The 9,870-nt window shown below is 49.6% G+C and overlaps 1 non-coding gene across 1 annotated transcript; it reads right to left on the bottom strand.

The window, feature by feature from the left end:
• Positions 1-444: 444 nt before the first annotated feature.
• Positions 445-551, bottom strand: LOC147689115 (U6 spliceosomal RNA). Its single transcript, XR_015300836.1, has one exon. It is a non-coding gene; the product is annotated as a U6 spliceosomal RNA (small nuclear RNA).
• Positions 552-9,870: the final 9,319 nt, after the last annotated feature.

The following is a 9,870-nucleotide window of genomic DNA, read 5'->3' as shown; positions in this document are numbered from 1 at the left end:
TCGTAGAACGAGAGAGGGAGAATGCCAGAGTATTGCGATGTGCCTAGCGTACGTATCGCCCAAAGGCAACAAGGTGCGTGCCTTGGGAACCCGACCCGGTATCCCCTTGTGAGATATCCCATCCAGGTACCAACAGGCCCGACCCTGCATAACTACTGATATCGGACGAGACCAGGTGCCTTCAGGGTGGTATGGCCGTAGGCTGCAGGATACAAGGTGAGAGTCGGGCATCCCGCCGCAAGGGGCCCAAGTGGAGAACAAGCAAGCATCTGCCCAGAGTTGCAGAGTGTGAACCCGTGAGACGAGTAGGCACCGGCATGAGAATTCTCGAGTCCATGGAAGTATGTAAGCCCAAGACCCACCGAGGTGGGGAATCGAACCCAGGTCCAGGACCAATCTCAGTTACCGGGACTGCCGCCTCCAACCCCTGAGCCACACTGCTCCACCAACATGGAACGCTCCACGAATTTGCGGGACCTCCTTGCGCCGGAGCCGTGGCAATCCTCTCTGTATCTTTCCAAATCATGTATACGTGCCGCCGGAGCGAGCACAGGAACAACCGCGGGAACCCAGCAGCAAAGCCACAACCCCCGAGCAAGCAGCCTCCTCCGCTCCAGAACCAGGCCTGCACAAGGAGGCAGGCCAGCCGACAAGAGCCGGCTCAACACCGGCGCCGAGAGCGGGGGACCCAATCACTGTACGGGAAGAGCCGGGATCGGCCAGGTGGCTCGAATCGCCAGCTCGGCCAAGGAGAGGGAACCCGGGGCGGAGGGTCCCGCCGGGAGCCAAAAACAGGAATGCCCCAGGACATGCGTGGCAACCCCGCGCGGGTGCCAGGCACCTCTACACTGCCACGTACCAAACTAAGACCAAGCGCCGCCGAGGCGAGCACCCAGGAGTACCCGGGCCCTGCCCAAGCGGGTCCAGCCGCGATATTAGAGGGCACGGGGGAACGCGCACCACAGACCGAAAAGGCCAGGCAACAGGCCGGGCAACCCCCAGGACCCGGAAGGAGGAGTAGAACCCGGGCAGGAGGGCCCAGTCCCCTTCCGAGGACAAAGGCACCTAGGCAGCGAAGGAATAGATCCGGCACCGTCGAACCGTCTTCACCAAGCCGGGCCCCGGGGGAACGCCCACAGCACCAGGACACCTGACCCGACCAAGACCTGGGGACCCAAAGCCCCCCAATCATAGTCAATGCGCGGCTGAAACGAGCACAGAAAAAAAACGATGGCAGGTCAGGAGGACATACAGCAAACTCCGAAGCACGAGGAGTAGCGTGACCTCCGGAGATCCCACCGACCCCCAACGACCCGGCGCCAAAGGACGCCTACCCCCCCCCCCCCTGAATGAACCAGAGGGAAGTACCGGGGCCAGGCACACGCCCCCCCGAAGGAGGACAAGCCCGATACGAGGACCGAAGGGACCACCGTACCTAGGTCAGGGAGCCGACGGGTGAGAGACACCGCCAGACGTGAATGACGAGGCCGAGAGGAAGCGAGAGTGGGGCCCCCCCCTTCGCAGGCCGGCCCCACAGGCCACCACACGGACCCCGAGCCCCAGGTCCGGGACAGCCACGTCCCAGGACGGGTCGGGAAGAGCCGTCACTCGGGCCCGGAAGCCCACCCCGACAGCACCCCGTGAAGATCGACCTCGGGTGGAAAGGCCGAAGGGCCCCACCCCAGCAAGGGCGGGACGACCACACCCACAGGCGGACGGGGAGTCCGAAGGAAGGCCGCGCCCGGGGGAGCGGGTATGAAAAGACCGGAGGCAAGGATGCAGCCAGACCCGACGTCCGAGCCAGCCTTGCGCCCCCAACGCCCCTCACAACGGACGCAGGCAGAGGAAGGGAGTCAGGCGACCAGCGCAGAGACTCTACCCCGAGACACCCCGGGACACACCACTGCCGCTGGCAGAGGGAAAGTCACGTTTCACGTGGAACGAAACACGCACTCGCGTGACCCCCCCCGCGCGCAGGAGCCCTTCTCGAACTGCACCGAAGCGCAACACGCCACAGCACACAACACATCCGCCAGGGCCCAAGGCGCTTGCACGAACGCCGATGTGGACACCCTCCTGGACAATTCCCCGAGGCGACCTACCCCGGACACCTCCAAGGTGGAGGCCAGGCCACTGACGCCTGGAGGGGGCCGATGCGGGAGAAAAAAAAAACAACAAGCCATTGCCCAGAGCCGCAGGACGCGACACCAGGAGTGGGACAGGCACCGACACCCCAGGACCGGGGACGCACACGACCCCCTGGGCGAGAGGCCGAGGAGGCGAGGAGGGGCTCAGGGCCCCCGTCGCGTCCGGTCAGAAGGGCTAGTGTCGCCAAACAGGGAGACCCCGCAGATGGCGCAGAGGGATCCCCCGCCTCCCCAAGGAGACCAGAAGGCACCTGACGAAAGGGCACCGAAAGCGGATGCCAGGCCTCCACCGCGTCGCGGAGGTGCAAGGTGTGACTCCCTCAAAGGGATTGGCACCGACCCGAGAAAAACCGGTCCGGAGAAAAACTGAGCCCAAGGCTCGCCGAGGCGGGGACTCGAACACTGGACCCGGGCAAGATCATTGCCTCAGGGTCCGCCGTCCAAACCCTAGAGTCCACTTCACAACCTCGGCCTGGTTCAGAATAAGAACAGCCGTACAAGTACCGCGCGCAATCGAGTGTGCACAGCGAAGCCAAGACGTAAGTGTATCCAGCTCGTGCCAGACCGATGACAGAATCATCGGATTTAAATATGAACAACAAGAACACTACCCCTGTGATGCACGCTACAGTCCGCCAACACGGGGCCCTCTTAAAATGCGCTATAGGCAGAGTATATAGAGACTTCTTAACACACGGCCAAAATCATGTCGTTTATTCATTATTAACACATTCAGTAATTCAAATACATTAATAACTTCCAAACCCTAGCTCCACCAAGGGATGAAATGAGCACATCGCGGAGTCGAGCCAGCCAGGCGCAATTGCGACACGGCACTGACCTCGCGGGTAATTTTAAAAATGTACACTGAATGACAAAACCCCACCTCGGGACACATCCACAGCCCCGGCAGGATTCGAACCCTGGTCCCGCGGGGGTCGTCCCCACCAGAGGAACAAACCTCACCTTTGAGCCCCAGCTCCTTGGTTGAGGAAAAAAACCCTCCACGAGGAACGAGCTGCGCCCTGCCTGCTGCGTCCAACCACGCGGAAACAGCCGAGTCATGTAGCAAGCTATCGCCCAGAGTTACAGGGTGCACGGCCGAGCCGCCGCCAGTGCTGGGACCAGAACTGTTATGCACCGGAACCTGCCATCCCGCTTGTTGCGCCACTTCGGACGCACCTGGAGGCCATCAAACCCCGCCCCCGAGGGGCGGGGAGCAGCCGGAGCAAACACCCGCACAGCCAATCGCCGCGGCCCGTAGGGGCCCAATCATCACGGAGGGAGGCGGCAGCGCCCAGCGCCGCGCACCAGAGAAACCCGAGGAGAGCCTCCGGACCCGGACCGTGGAGCCCCCGCCGACACGAGGTAAGACTGGCCAGGGGGCCCCACATTGTACCCGAGTTCACCAGGCGTTTCGAAAGTCACCGCTGAACGCATGACTTCATAGGCAGGGTATGTGCGGAGCACCAGAAAACAAACGCTGGAATGTCCTACCTTTGATGTATGTTACAGCGTCTATTGCACTGAGTGGAGTCCAGGTCTCAGGCTCAACCGACTCCCCGTGCCATGCCGGGAAAGCCCAGCGCCGGCCATGTCGCCAGCGTACGCAGCGCAAAAGAGCATGCAATAAAATACATATTCTTTAGCTGACCGAGCTAACCCAGCACTTCCCACCACACGTGGAAAGAAGGCAGAGCTCTGCATAAAACACAGCAGAGCGAGGCGGAACTGACCTGATAAGCCAGCCCAACCGTCACTCAGCATATAACTACTGTAACAGGGCAGCAGCTCGAGCCCAGGAGTAATGCACACGATGGGCGTCTGCTGCGCTGGACCCAAAAAGCCCACAGAGTGGCCAGGACCCATCAGTAACGACCTGGGGACACACGGGGATGTCCAAACACCCCATATCCCCCGCCGCCCCCCCCCCCCTGTAAACCACTGGCATGCTATAGCAGTACCTAACCGGCCCCACAGGACCGGGGGAAGGAAGAGGGGGGGGGATTTCAAGGCATAATGCACTCGAGACCGCTATAGCAGGTCCTCCACCTTAAACCCCAAGGGCCAGCTCACGCCGGCCCATCTTACCTGAACCGTGTTCTGGAGAGGATCGTGCAGAACAAAAAAAACCAGGCTGATTGGTTGGGCCGGCCCGCCTCTTATAGAGGTCAGGTGGGACTGGTCGGCCATGTTGGGAGGGGGTGGGAGGTGGTTTCTTTTTGCTTTGGAGGGTTCTGTTGTGGAGCTAAAGCTCACTATGTAAATCATGTGGCGAGGAAGACTAACGAGGAGGTAATACGTGTTACAGACGGTATCATGTGGCTATACTAGAGTCAATCTGTCACTGCCCGGGTGCCCTGTGGCACAGAGTACTGCGCATTGGCTTTATGAACATTGAATACTTTCAATTGCTTAGTAATAAATTATTTATTTTGTACTAATACAGGGAATGTTGCTGTTAGGCACCTCATAGCCTTTGCTATAATATTTAGGATTGATTTTACTGTTTTACTTGTGGCTGGAGGCTCACACTATACTCTACAAGTACTCTGATTGATTGATTGATCAGTAGAGTGCCATCATCGTTGTTTACTGAGATTAGTGGACTTGCTGATTACAATTATTTTGAGTACCATTACATCTTATTTAAATATTTGCACTTCCACTTTGCACCCACATCTTTTACCCTAATCTACACCACAATTCCCTACACCTGCATCACACCAAACAGCATCGGGAATAATAGATCTCTGAGAAATAGCCCCTCATATGGTGCAAATCAGGCATTGCAGCGCTGGCCTGACAAGGAGCATGCCCTATGATGAAGCATGACACCCAGCCAGGTGTGTGAGAGCCCTAGTCCCACAAGTGGGAGACACCTTTTCCCCTTTTTGTGATATTAACCCACACCAACCACTCCTCTCCTTCTACATTTTCTAGAAACAACATACCTTTATTGTTAAATACTTATCTAGAATGTACCTTCTCATAAAATCAAAATATGATGATAGTGGTGTGACCTACTGGATGCTGCCTGTCATTTGCTTGCTAGGTCTTTGTGATGAGTATTAACTGGAGACTAACAATAGTTCATTTTGAAAAGGATATGTGTGCTTTCTGGTTTTTGGCTAGAACTTGCAAACTGGGGACTAATATTCACCGGCTTACACAACTAGCCAAGATGTGTTTAAATGGGGACTGTATACATTAAACATGAAGGCAGTGTGTTTAAATGTTAACTGGCAACAGGTAGTAACATACTAACCATGAATGATGGGCTGCCTGTAAAATAAAAATGAAGTGTTTACTCGAACAGGCAAATGCAGGCGAAAAGCAATCAAATAGAATTGTTGGAAACCAGAAATGGTGTAATAATTGAAATTGGCAAAGATACATGGGGCAAAGTATCCCGTGCTGTTAATTTCAAAGCAATTGCAAGTCACCAAGCAGTTGTGTGACCATATAGAGGAACAATACCGAAGGACGAGTTCCTAAATAAGGTTATACAAATTTGAGGTGACTTTCATGTAATTTTAACATACAAGAGGGGGCATTTTATATCTTATAGTAAATGATCACAGTTCAGTTTTTGACACAAACCGATTAAATACTTGGGTCTTGCGCCTTCATATGATAGAAATAGCATGGTTGCAGATATGAAGAATAAAACAGAATCTGTAGTACAAAATTAACACACCAAAAAGCAGTAAGTGATTTTGTGCAATGCAAATTAAAATCACTTTAATGTAAATGAAATTAAATGAGCTGTAGCTCAGAATGAGTAGCAACACACAGAGAATTAAAAAAGAGCATTAACATGCAGAGAGATGGTTTCTTTCTTGTAATGAACTGCATGCACACATTGAACTAATTGCAATACATGTTCTGCTGATCTTCGTTCATTTTTGGAAAATAAGCCAGTTTTTGTTTTATTGTTTAAACTGTAAGTACATCTCAGGTGTGAAGCTCATCCTACTAAATTAAACATGGTTGTTGAAATTAAAAGTATGTATATGAGATAAAAATGTGTTTCTATTCAGAACTCACATGCTGATGTTTGGACAAAAATAGTTGAGTTTGCACAATATATTTAAAACTTATATTTGAGTTATAAGCTTTACTGCAGTAGGGAAGCTTATTTCTAATATTATTAACCTGGTGCCGGAGACACTACAACTATGGCTGCTATGTATTACCCACGCAGAGGCATTCTTAATTGGCAAAGCCTTTTTGAAATTACAACTGGTAATCCTCCCTGACACATTGCCGTGATCACTGCTGGTAATCTTGCATGTGGTGGCCACTAAAGTAATCTTGTCTGATGCAATCACTACTGCAGCACTAATAACAAAAGTATCTCAGGATGATTTTCATTGAGCCTAAGTAGCTGTTATTAGAGAACAGGCTGGCTATACCCGAACAAAGTCATTTTCTTATAACCGTGACAACAGTCAACACAAATCGTATGCAATGAGGACATTTGATACATGCTTTTATGTATTACACACTTAGTACAGATTTTTAATGAAATACATTTGAACTTATTGTTAAAAAGTCTACCTTTTGCCCGGCTAACCCCCATTTTCTTGCTGAATGATACTGATGGTAACTGACTTTGACTGTGCACTGGGCTCTACTGGCCGGCCCAGGCCAGGGCTATGTTTTAACACCTGCATCTATAGGGTGCACTATGTTTTAGGGTACACTTACAATTGGCAAGACCTACCATATATGTCCCTTGTATAAAATAGGGCAGAGGGATTGAAGCTATCTACAAGACCCTAGTACATAATAGGGCATTGAACTTTAGAAACCAGCAGCCTTCTTTGCTCTTGCATGTGTGCACTGCTGAGTGCCTTTGGTAATTTTAAAAGCAGCCCTACTTTTACAATTAAATTCACTGTAAACTCGACTTTGTATGAACATTTGATAATCTACCTTATGTCTACATATTAGGTAACACCACGGTCTCCCCTAGGTGTCCTAAGGATGGTGGCCATGTAACTATAAACAGGGGCCTGGTGAGTGAAAAACTGCTCTTTTAATTTTTTCCCACTGTAGATACTTTGCTTCATAGGCTAACATTGCAGTTTTTTAAGTAGAGATTAATATTGCTAGGAAAGGAGTCAAAATATAATCCAAGGACTTAAAAGATTGGTTTTGATAAATGCAACATTTTGCCACTGTTGGATTTATTATAATTTGTACAGAACAGAAGCTAGGAAACATTCTCTTCTGTAAGCCAAAATCCAGACTTCTAGTGGTCTCTGCTGATTGGTCAGCCATAACAGGCTTAGCCAGGCTGCTTTGAGTAGTTAAGTGGCCTGGCAGGAGCAAAGGTTGTCTAATGGAGTGTGCTCTGCAGTTGGGGAGGATGGGCCCTGCAGTTGGAACTGGGTAAAGCAAACTGAGCCCAAAGAGAAAACAGACCTGTAAGGATTGTCAGGGCCACCTTCCTCCCTCCCTGTGCCCCAGCCAGATGGCAGGTTTAGGACAGGAATTTGCAGGGGTTAGGGGGAGGAGAGCTAATGGAAATGAGAGTTGTGGGATGGTTTAGCTAGCTCTCACTCCTCTGGAAAGATTTCTTCCATGTTGGATTTTGGAAGTGCAGTGCTATGTGGGACAAGAAGATGCCACACCTTGGAGGAAGTTGCCATGCTTTTGGGTGGCACATAGCATCTTATTGGAAAGAGGTGCTCCCTGCTTGTTGCCACAGAACACGGATATATGAGAGCTGCATAGCCTCTCAGTTCTGCTGTCTGAAACTACAAGCAAAGTAAGGACTTTTGTGCTGGAATCTGAATTGTTACCCAAAAGCATGCACTTTGAATTACTGTGCCGGCTACACACTTTGGTACTACAGCCCTGGGGACCATGCCTTGCTTCAAGAAGGATTAAGGAGTGGAGTCCCTGCAGCTACAGATTAACAGAGCCTACATACATCATCTCCACCAACACTCCCCATCCTGATGTGGGTCCAGTGGATATCTTAAGGTTTTTGCCAGGTGCATTGTGGGAATTGTGGTCCAGACCTTCCAGAGAGCATCCAGGAGATTCCAAACCGTTAGAGTGTTTTGGACACTTTAAACCTACAAGGATACCTCCTGGAATCACCTCCTAAAGTTTGGACAACTTTGGAGGGAAAAGGTCCATAAGGTGACCGACTACTTTCAATGGCAACCTGGCCAGGATTTCAGCTTCCTCCCGCTGAAAGCTCCAGAGCTCCTTACTTCCAGGTTTTGACTGCATCCTTGTGAAAAGTCAAGCTGGCAAACCCTCCTCGAATCCAGCCTGCTGGTGAGGGTGAAAGTAACATTTTGACCAGCACCTCCTGCTTAGTGTATCCGACCAGGGCTCCATCATTGTTGGCCTGAAACTTTGTCATGGTCAAGCGCTACCAAATGCACAGAGGGGCGCTATAGATTTTTTAGTACTATAAAGTTGTTCATCTTTAAAAATTCATATCTCTGGTATCCCACATTGGGTTTTTGTCATTTTGGTGTCTATTTATTCAGTAACATTATAACTATGTTTATAAATTGGTTTGGTGTTTTTATTGTGTATTATGTATTACTTATTTGATTTATTGGTGTTTTTAAAAGCAGCACACTCTTTTCTCCTAAGTTAGGCCTAACTTGTCATTGTCAGCTACCAATAATTGATCAAGGGGCTAATTTACTGAGGCCTTGGGTAATTATAAGCTAGTTAGAAGCTGGTCAGAAGGAGATTTCTGATTGCATGTGGTATTTATAGTGTTGTGGTTACTCCAATTTGGCGAAGAAGTGGGGACTGAAACTTATTGAAATTGCAAATTAAAAGCTAAATGGGTATTATGGTACTGTGAACTAATTCTATAATCAGCAATGCATTAGGTAAATTGGTGTTGTGTCCATTTTTTATTTTTGAAAATCCGAATAGCGCTAAACCTAAAAATTTTAGGCAAATTGATGTAAGTGTATACCAAGGTATCTTTGCTCCCACCTTCATATTGTAGAATACACTTTCTTCACGTACCGGCTCTTTATTATTTGCAAACTCCTGTTTGTTTTCGACCTCTAGAGTGTTTGGCAATCACAGGATTGAAAGTTATGTCTCAGTTCTTTCTTGAAACAAGTGTTCAAATTAGGATCCCCTATCCATCTCATTCCAAGAGACTCACTTACACGCATGTCTCTTTTCAACAGGCTTGGAGATGGTTCAAGTTATCAACTTGAATGGTGGCTGGGAAATTATTTTACGCAATAGAAAAATGTTTCTGAATGTACAATGAGATATTCTAATGCATTGCAACAATTAATTTGAGCCCCCTTAGCTTTTTCCAACTATTGATTTCTGGTTCCACTACTTACATACTTACCAACCTACATCTAGCAGCCATAATTGCCTTGTCTCCATTGCCATGAATGTTGATTGATGGCCAAGGGGTCATGTGATAGAGTCATAATGTCAGAACAGGAACTGCTGCTCCAAAACGCAATTTGACTCCTTTCCCCTTGCAATTGAATGTCATGTGAGGACTTTTCTCTAACATTGAGAGCCCTCTTCAGATGATTCCTGACTATCCAAAAGGAAGAACACTCAGTCTTTATAACAATTATTTGCTTCCTTTCTAACACTGACTTGATAACTGGCCAAGAAAGGGCCACTTGATATGTTTTCATAGTCCCAGTTAACTCCTGTCGTAAGTCACCATGACACGGCACACACACTAGATGTTCAT

Source organism: Lissotriton vulgaris, chromosome 10 (assembly GCF_964263255.1).
Source record: "Lissotriton vulgaris chromosome 10, aLisVul1.2, whole genome shotgun sequence".
NCBI lineage: Eukaryota > Metazoa > Chordata > Amphibia > Caudata > Salamandridae > Lissotriton > Lissotriton vulgaris.
This window is presented reverse-complemented; position numbering and strand designations above follow the sequence as displayed.